Genomic DNA, 10519 nt, shown 5'->3' with positions numbered 1-10519 from the left:
CTATTTTGATGTGTAGATCTACTCGAAAGTTGGTAGGTGCTATAGATGCACTTATGCAAATGGAGGGTGACTTAGAAGATCAAATAGAGTATGTAACATGCCCTGCAGCGAAGCAAAATGATGACCACAGTTGTGGGTGGAGAGTCGGATATAACTGCTTTTTGCTCCTTGCTCAAATTTTTAATTTGAGAGGCGGTGAAACCTCATTGTCGACATATACAGACTTGCATCTATATGCATTTATGTCATCTACCATTAAGGCATTTATTGATAACATGGTGGAGCATCCAGAGGAAACATTGGTTGCTACGTCCATAAGTTTTCCTAATGTAACCGCTGTATTGGATGAAATGGGGAGCTCTTCTGAGGTTAGGGTCATCATTAGCAAGCAACCTCATGTTTTGACTTTTGGTAGCGAGGAAGTTACAATCCTCTCCGACCCTTTGAAAGAGGCTAATGACAAAGTCATGATGGCCATCTTCAGGTTTGATATGAACATCTCTTGGCTTGATACTTCAATCATTTGATTCAATCTGCTTCTAACATTTGTTTATTTATTGTTGCAGAGTACGGTTATATCTCACTTTCCTAGATTAGTACAGAATCGCGTCTGTATGCTTGATTCTCTTCTTTCAGCTGTACTTAGTGATACCAAGAAGACAGTAGATGATGTTTGTTCAATTCTACAACCTTTAGACTTGGATGGCATACTAGTTGTCTTTATGCCATACTATGAGAAGTAAGTATGGTCTCAATCTTTCTTTTACTCTCTTATTTATAATATTGTGTCAATTAATACTTAATATTATGATAAATCTTATCGCTCTTTATTGGTGATGTAGTTCACATTGGAGCCTGATAGAATGGGATCTTGATAACAACCATTGTTGGTTTGTCAACTCATTTACAGGATTTCACGGGGTGTTCAGGTAAGTGTTCTTTTATCATATCATTATGAACATGCATCTTACTATTTACTACACAAATTCACTTTGTCATATGTCATGATGGACAGGTCTACAAACAAGTTAGTTTCTACGATTATGAAAATTAGGGAGCATCAAGACTAACCAAATTTCCAGACACGCCTTGCAGTGGAGCAGAAAGACATGTTTAGTAGTGGGTGGAGAATTGCCTACAACTTCATGTTGTATCTCAATGAAATTTTTGAACATGTCTCAATAGAAGCATATACCAAGCTCGAGCTACAAGATTTTGTGGCTAAGACTGTTCACTATCTAACTGCTACCATTGGGAAACAACATGATGGACTCAATGAAGAACCTGAGGGAGCCAAAGAAAAAGAAGAGAAAATTCATTCTCCTTCTGTATCACAGCCTCAAGTAGAAGCATTACAGTCTACACTTGAATTAGAGACTCAATGCATTCTTCCTACACAAGAAGTGGAAACTCAATGTGCATCTACAACATCACATCTTTAAAGGAGGAAGAGATTAAGTCTATCCCGATTGCACCAGAAGTAGAATCTCAATGTACACCATCCACACAAGTAGAGACTCAATGTACTCTTAGAGAATCACAGCCTCAAGAGGACTCATCAAACTCTATTCAGTTGTAAAACATGCAGAAAGAAACATGAGTCCTTGAAGATTTTTATCTTGTTTGTATTGATGAATGATAGTGTTTTTTAAACTTATGTTAAATGTTGCAATACATTAGGATATTTTATGATATTTATTCATTACAATACATTAGGTTTTACTTTTTTGAAAGTCTAATTTATTATGTACAATAAATATCTTATGATGAGAATCTAATAATTATATCATTCTTATGTTCCATCACTTTATTTTATAGATTTCAAAAGTTCCATCACTTTATTTTATAGATTTCAATGTACTCAAAATCTATCATCTCACATGTCTCGCATTACGGTCTTGCATCAGCAAGTCTAACTTATATTATTAAAAGAATATCTCATGATGAGATTCTAATAATTACTAACTTATATTATATTAAAAGAATATCTCATGATGAGATTCTATTAATTATATCATTCTTGTGTTCCATCATTTTATTTTATAGATTTCAATGTACTATCACTGTCTTACATGTCTCAAATGTCTCCCATTACGGTCTTGCATCCCATCATTTTATTTTATAGATTTCAATGTACTCACTATCTTACATGTCTCACATGTCTCGCATTACGGTCTTGCATCTAGTCATCTCAGCCTCTGCCAATTCTTTATTCTAAATCTTTCATCCCACATTATGAGTCTGTAGTTCTATAAATCCCCTAGTAGTCGTTCATCTTCTATATCTCACCCGCAGCAAACACTTCTTCCACTTTGCTCTTCTTACCTTACTCCTTCCCTCAAGCTTGCTCGTTCCATCTTGCCCGAAGCCTTGCCTCCTCTTCTCAAGCATACTCCTTTCATCTTGCCTTACCTCCTCTAGTTACCTTCCTCACTCTGGTTACCTTCCTCACCTTGTTCGTCTTCTATATCTTTCCTCACTCTCATTACCTTCCTCACCTCGTTCGTCTTCTATATCTCACCCGCAGCAAAAACTTCTTCCACTTTACTCTTCTTACCTTACTCCTCTCCACACTTCTTCCACTTTACTCTTCTTACCTTACTCCTCTCCTCAAGCTTGCTCCTTCCATCTTGCCCGCAGCCTTACCTCCTCTTCTCAAGCATACTCCTTTCATCTTGCAGCCATTATGGATCTTTTTAAGGTAATCGATTCTGTCGAGCAAGCCATTATTAGCCTCAAAGAATGGATTGCCGAGAACCAAGGAAAGAGAGAGGAGAGAAAGCAAAATCCAGCTCCATTAACCCAGTACGAGAAGGATGACTTTGCTTGTCAGAAGGGCTTAGAGAAGGAAGAGGAAAGAAAAATAAGTATGGCTACTACTGAAATAGATAAATTGCAGTCATATAGGAGAGAGTTGATAGACTTTCAAAGTGAGATATCTTCGCGTGTGGCTCGTTATGGAAGATTTTCCCTCGAGGAAGCGCAAGCCATTCGGAATAAACAAAGTGTTATGCAGGAGAAAATTCATCAATCCTTACTTCTCTTCTATAATTTTAACTACATCGATGAGGATGAGATGAGCTCAGCCCTTGAATGGGTTGAATTTAGGCTAAAGACTTGAAAATAGAAAATTCATCAAATTGAATGGTTGTAGTCTTGAAAATAAATTTGCCTTCCAGTGAGAGTCTTATTGTAACTTTTGGTGTAATTTGCCTTCCAATGAGAGTCTTATTGTAACTTTTGGTGTTTTTCAACACCTAAAATATAAATATTGTGAGAGTTTGCTACTTCCACTTGTAACTTTTGAAAGTGTTTCCTAAATACTATTATAAATATAAAGAGATTTTACAATTATTGAACCACTCTTTTTTGTGTAACTTATCTCAGGCTTAACTTTTGAAGGTGTTTATTAACACCATTAAATATTAAGAGAGTTTACAACAACCGAATCTTATTTTTTCATGTAACTTACCTAGGCTACGTTAAATTCTATAATTTTAGTTTCATGTCCTTAAAAAATATATTAAAAAATGCTTGTTTTTATGTTTTTATATGTGCTTTGAAGATTGGGTTTTTCTTAAATTTTATCTGAAAACTAGTCCAAAAGTATATGTAAAAATGAATTTTACATTAACAAGTCCAAAATTAATGAAATAAGTGTTGAGGGAGGAGGCAGCGGTCAAGGCAGACATTGCCTCTTTTCAAACACCGATAGGGTACATGCGTTGCTTGAAAGGAGCATTTTCAAAGGACAATAAGCTTAGTGGCCTCAAGTCCCATGATTGGCACAAGGTCTTACAAGTATTCTAAGTAGAATTAGTGTACCGATAATAGTGATGCGTTAGCGTAATTATTATTATGTTATATTGTTGACATGACTTCATCGTTGCTTTGATAGTTCATCCTCCCAATTACAATAAAAGGGTGCTTACAAGAAGATGTTAGAAATGCTATATTCAGGATCTGTGGTATTGTGAGGTATGCTTACTATCAAATCGCATTATGTATTTTCTTAATGGACATGTGAAATAGGTGGATATCTCAAAAAGAGATCTCTATATCGAGCATCGAGAAGGCTAGGGTGGAATCCATCGAAGCCGTATGCTTGCTTGAGAAGCACTTTCCCTCAAGCATTATGACAACTCAAGTCCACTTGCTTGTGCACATAGTTGATGAGGTGGCTATAGCAGGTACCGTTCATAGTCGATGGATGTTTTTTCTCAAGCGGTTTATGAAAACTTTAAAGGGGTTTGTAAGACAAAGAGCAAGACCGGAAGCAAGCATGGCAGAGGGATGGCTTGTGCAAGAGTCATTAGTATATATCACAGAGTTTCTTGCATCCACGGATCCTGATATGCCGCAAGCTTGGCACAACAAGCATGATGATCGCATCGTTGGCGAGGTTCCCCAAGGAAAAGGGATTGAAAGAAAGATGAACGAAGAGAAAATGGGGAAATTCAATAAGTTTTGTATCCTCAATAGCCCTGAGATGCAAAAGTGGATTGAGAGATATGAAGTGGCCAAAGCAGAAAGAATAAATGCAAGGACGAGATTCAGAGTAATGTACAGGCGATCACAACCATATCCACTAGATCTGGCTCTTCTCCCTACTCACATGTCACTTGATTCGCTACAACTGGCTCTACGTAAAGCCAAACGTGATGGAGAGATAATAAACGAGCGTGAGCGAGAGTTATCATCTGGATGTATGGTGCATGTAAGTTTCTTATCTCTTGACGTAATTAAGTAATTATTTGTGGCAATATATTGTATAAAATAGGTGCATCTTCATTGTTTTAATGATGCTCTTTTACAGTACAAAAAGTACAGTGCATTATGGTTATATGGACGACATTTTTGCATGGAACGCATCGATTCAAAGAGAGTCACGTATGATTGTGGAGTCATGGCTAACTTCACACAAGATAGCCGAGCAAGTGCTTCGGATACCAATCTTCTCTCCTCACAGTTGGATTATTGTGGAACCATACGCGACATCTATGAAATTGATTTCAGACGATTTACTATTTTCATTCTTGATGTAAAATGGTTTAGAACTACTTACAACGGTCCCCATGCGACAGTGAGAAAAGATAGTAGTGGTCTCTTTGCAATAGACTCCACCAAACATTGGACCGATGAAAGTGATACTTTTGTTCTTCCCGAGCACTATGAGCAGGTGCATACTAATGATTTAATTAGTCGAAGCTTTCGTTTTTAAAGTCCATTGATATATATATAATTGATGACATTTGGCACCGATATTCAATATAGGTGGTTTTTCATCCGGATCGTTCTGATCCAAGATGGTGGTACGTGATCCAAGTTGCACCACGAAGTAAGCAAATTTTTGAAGATCGAGATGTGGATATGGAGATGCCACTACCAATGCCGGATCCAATTGATGAATCTAGCGAAGAAGATGTAGATCACCATATGAGCCAAGAGGAAGATGCGCATAATGACATCGCACGGGAGGACGATGGAGATCACGATATTGACAAAGAAGACAACAATCATCAAGATCAATCACCACACTTAAGCTTTATTGAAGAAGATGATCAAATACTTTTAGGTGAACGTACGATGCTAGAGTACGATGATGATATAGGAGATCAACTCGGTATAGAGTTAGAGATAGACTTGCTTGGCACCTTAGACTTGGCTCAAGATGAAACAATTGATGTAAATGCTCTTATTTGATTTTTCTCATCTCAAACTTGGACATGAATATATGAGCTTCAAAGGCTTGATGTACATGCTCTCATTTTTTAATTCTATGAGCTCAAACATGTATGAAAACTTAAAAAAATTTGTCATTGGAAAAAACTAACTTTTAAGGCCTATTAAAAAAAAAAAACCTCTCTGTAAAAACATCGCTATAATATTTTGTATCAGTGTCACTATATAGCGACTTTTGAAAGTCACTATATAGCGACGATTTACGAAACCCGCTTTTCATACCGACGATTAAGGCTAAGCGAGTGCTAAACGTCGGTACGTAAACGTCGCAATAGGATCTGTGTGTAGTAGTGTAAGATCCATAATGATACGATTTTGGCTATCAAGGGTGTAGGGAAGAGTTAATGAATCTGGGGATGAATCTTCCACCCCATAGCTTCCACCTCCCATGAAAGAGCATCTGCAATGCACACTCTTCCTCTCCCTCACCTCATGAGACCATTAGGAGATAGAGATGGAGGGAAATAGTCTATCTTTGCTCCACTCTCTTTGCTCTTCAAACTCATGAAAAATGTTCTCTCTTTCAGTGGGATCTAAATGAGCCCTTCCTTACCTTCTCTCTCTACTCCTTGAGGTTGTGTTAGAGCTCCTTTCCCCCCCTCCTGAACTGTTGCTTCAGCTTGATATCATGTATTCCAAAGGTAATACATTACCCAAACAAAGCATAAAAATGAACAGCATAAATCTATCCATGAAAATGACAAAACTTAAGACAAGGGTAGGTGAAGGGTGAAGAGGAGGCCACCTCTTCTCTTTTTCTCATGCTCCCAAAAATTGTGGCGAAACATTAATGCTACAATTTAAATTTATGAAAAATATATTGGATCCTTCAAAACACGATGAAATATATCGAGGAAGATATGAGACATACTGAAAGCACCCATGAAACATTTTTGAAATGTAATGAAGATATTGAGTCATTGAGTTGAAATCTCTATTAAAAAAGAGCTTGTATTGTCCTTACCAAGTAGATAGAACTAGCATTGCTATTAAGCTACTGACTATCATTGCTCATTCACTACTACTATGACTCAGCATCCTTATTACTTGGAGGGCCAATCTTTCCACCCTCTTCTATGTCTTCATGGATTCTATATCTGCAATCCATGAAGCCATCAACATTGTTCGAATAGCTTCAAGGTGGGTTGACTTGGGCATGTCATGTTCCTCTCGATGTCTCTAGAGAGTGGTGTAGTTTTTCCAACTAGTTTTTGTATGTTCCAAGTCTTTTTCTCAAATTTTATTCAGAGTGGGGGCTAGTGCTATCCTCTCACAACCACCTTGAAGTCTATCCAAAGCTTATCTTGTTTGAGTTTCTCTCGAAGAGGAGATAGGAAAAAATCCATGTCCTGTATAATTGAGAAATTGGCAACAATGAATGATTGAATAAAGACTAGTGAGTGTTTGGACGTTCCATAGATTTCAAGCAAGAAGTTAGAGCACAATTTCAGGGTATTATTCATTTCTCATAGGTTGCAAATTATGCTACTGGGAACGCCTCTATCACACTATATTGGATTCTGGGAATGTGGGTTATAGAGTATCGAGGAAACCCAGCCGCTGCCAAAAGAACATCCCACTGCTCTTTCGTTCTCTCCTTGCCTCCCGTCGTGCCCATCATAATCAAATCGAACGCTGTCTTCAGCTCCTCCATCGGGATAGTTCGCTCCTTATCCGTCCGTAGAATCATGTCCACGATGATCAATTTGCCAGTCTCTTGTACTGCCTTGCGGCAGTTCTTCAGAATCTTGATGCAGGCCTCGTCATCGAAACCGTGAAAGATCCACTGCCAGTTTTAAACATTCAATTTTTGACTCAGATGATTGCGGAGGATAGTGGAGTGATTCGTGAATATAATCTTTGAACTTGTTTAGTTACGAAAGATTCAAGACATCGACAGCCACAGTAGCTTCTTTTACCTTCAGGAAAATAGCGCCTGCCGACGGCACGCTCTCGAACATGTTTCCGCCAACGTGCTCTACGCCTGCACATCACACACACTTGCGATGGGTTATTTGTACGCCACTTCCGTTTGTCGTATGCGCAGCGCAGGGCTTCTCCTAAATGCGACAAATTAAAATAAAGCGCCCTAGAAATAGCGTTAGTCCACACACTTAGGTCTCCTGGGGCAAATAACACGCATGAATGATGAGAGGCGAGAGTGCCGTTGTAGGCTGCTCTGATGACTACCTGGGAAGCTGGGTGCAGAGGCCACCACATGCGGCAGGTCGAAATTTATAGCATTTATGGACGGATAATGGGCTATGATCTGAGCGATGGTTGTTCCGATCCCTCCAGCCACGTCCACAAGTGTGTCGATGTCGCGAAATCCGTGGTAATATTTCAGTATCGACTTCATCATGATGCAACTAGCGCCCGCCATGGCGTTGTTGAAGAGCTTGTTGTAGCCAGGGTTCGAGTTTGTGAAGCCCCAGAGGCTAGTCCCATGCAGCTTCTGGAACGGTACGCCACCGTGAAGAACGCATTCGGATAAAAGAGCACAAGAAGATTGAAACTCCATGCCTGTTAGAAGTAAGGTCACGTTACCCAAAGAAGCTTCGTTGTCTTGGACCAGAAGTTTGGAAATCGGAGTGATGCAGTATTTACAATCTGGCCGTAGCCCAAGAGAGTCTTGAGGCATCTCGACGGAGAAGACTCCCTTCATGCATAGGAAACTCAAAATCCGATAGAGATAATCCGTACTGGGAATCTCTATCCGTGTTTTGTAACTAAAACTGCAAATACCTCCCTTCTCTATAATTGCAAAAAGATGCTCTTTTTGTCATCTTTAGAGCAAAAAAGGGTAGAGAGTAGAGGCCACCCCAACCTTTTTTATAAGCGTAAAAAGAAGGTAGATACTAGTGCCCTTTTTTATCATTGCAAAAAACAATGGGCAACCATGAAAGCTACTTTTTCTTTGGCATTTTTGGAGGAAAAAAGGGTGGATCATAGAGGCCGTTGGGGTAGCCAAGAAAGCCATCCTTTTTAGGGCCCATTTTTGTGGAAAAAAGGGAGACTATGATTTTTTCACCCTTTTAACCAACCAATATTTTGTTAGTTGCCCTTTAATCCCTCTAAAAGGGTAGCCAAGACATTCACTGCTCTTTAGGATCACTGCCCTTTTTAGAACTTTGTCTTGTAGTGCTGGTTGAGGAGACACTACTACACACGGGTCTTATTCCGATGGTTAATCGTCGATGTTTAGCACGCATGTTGTGCTAATCGTTGATACAAAACACGGGTTTAAAAAGGTTGGTATATAGTGACCTTTTGTCAGTATATAGCGACTTTTGTAAAACGTTGGTATATAGTGACTTTTATAAAATGTTGGTATATAGCGATGTTTACCAAACTTGTAAATGGCAGGTATATAGCGAGGTTTAAACTAGACTTGTAAAAGATCGTTATATAACCACTCTAAGACACTTTCCTATAGCGACGTTTTATAGAGAGTGTTTTTTCCCATGCTGACCTTTAAAGAGAGTTTTTTCGAATGATTTTTTTTTTTTCATACATGTTTGATCCTTTGAAAGAATAAAAGTACAAGAGCGTGTACATCAAGTTTGAAGCTCATATATTCCTGTCCAAGTTTGAATTTAAAAAATCAATGAAGAGCATTTACATCAATGGCTTCACCCAAGTCCAGCGCGCCAAACAAGTCTATATGGGTTATTGTTTGCTTGGGTGTAGCCATTTTTGGTGAGGTTCAAGGACTTTTCTACATAACTTATGCATTGCTCAACGGACTTTTCTACATAACTTATGCATTGCTCAACGGAATTTAGCAAACTTTGTCTTCAAGTTGTAGTACACATTCCAATTAAACATGAGAGCAAAAAACTATGGAATAAGGATTTGGAATGAGACCATTAAAGCATTACAAGTGCTATGTTGCATGTGAAGCATGCATCCTGAAGACTATAGGATATAGCAATTTATTCAAAAACATCAAAATTTTATTCTATTCATACATGCAACCAAGTAACCATTCTAAAGTACACTGCATGAGATTCTCCTCAACCTAAGGGCACACCTAAATGAGATCATTATGCATGGGTTAATGGGCCTCCAATATTGTGCTAAAGTGATGCATACCCATGTGAGGGCATTCTCCATAGCTTTTTTTCGATTTGTTGAAAACCAAAATGGATTAAAACTTTGGAGTCCAAACTATTAGGACTAGTGCATTATGGTCTTAAAACATTGATAGTTGTTGGTATTGGTATCTAGATTCACCCTCAAACAAAAGAAGTTGGAAAAGTGAAATTTGTGCATGTGCAAGGATATTTTAATAAATCCAACACTATTTACAATTTTGAATTGTTTCTTTTTCCATGCACTTGCTTGCTATATGGCTCATAGGCATGCCAAAAGTCATTGCATTTAATAATATAGAGTATCAAACCCAATAGCACGTCCTTTGGCCTATTTGTGTTTTGAAGCATTTTAGGCCACATTGCACTTTCTTCAGGATATCCAAGCCTGTTGGTGCGTATCGTCGGAGGGGGGGAAACCCTCGGCTGAAATTTCGCTAGTCCCATGAATTTTAAATTTTCACACCTCTCGCCCATCAAATCTTGGAAGATTAAGTACCCCGCCTTGCAAACGCCGTGCAATCCGCACGCACCTTGACGTGACCTGGCGTAGACTTTGGTTTGCGATTGTCTTCTTTCGGGTAAGTTGTCTTGTATTATTTGCTTGCCTCACCAGCTAGCTTCTCTGGGTCTATTCTAGATTGATCACAACCATGGCGTCAATGGCAACATGCAGCTTGCCA

At 38.7% G+C, this 10519-nt stretch overlaps 1 pseudogene; it reads right to left on the bottom strand.

Moving 5' to 3' along the window:
* Positions 1 to 7222: 7222 nt before the first annotated feature.
* On the bottom strand, positions 7223 to 8383 carry LOC147897680 (O-methyltransferase 12 pseudogene; annotated as a pseudogene).
* Positions 8384 to 10519: the final 2136 nt, after the last annotated feature.

The sequence above is a fragment of the Dipteris shenzhenensis genome, chromosome 10 (genome assembly GCF_047967505.1).
Source record: "Dipteris shenzhenensis isolate YYH24624 ecotype China chromosome 10, Dip_SZ_1.0, whole genome shotgun sequence".
Taxonomy (NCBI): domain Eukaryota; kingdom Viridiplantae; phylum Streptophyta; class Polypodiopsida; order Gleicheniales; family Dipteridaceae; genus Dipteris; species Dipteris shenzhenensis.
The sequence above is the reverse complement of the archived record's forward strand: the minus strand, read 5'-3'. Positions and strand labels throughout refer to the sequence as shown.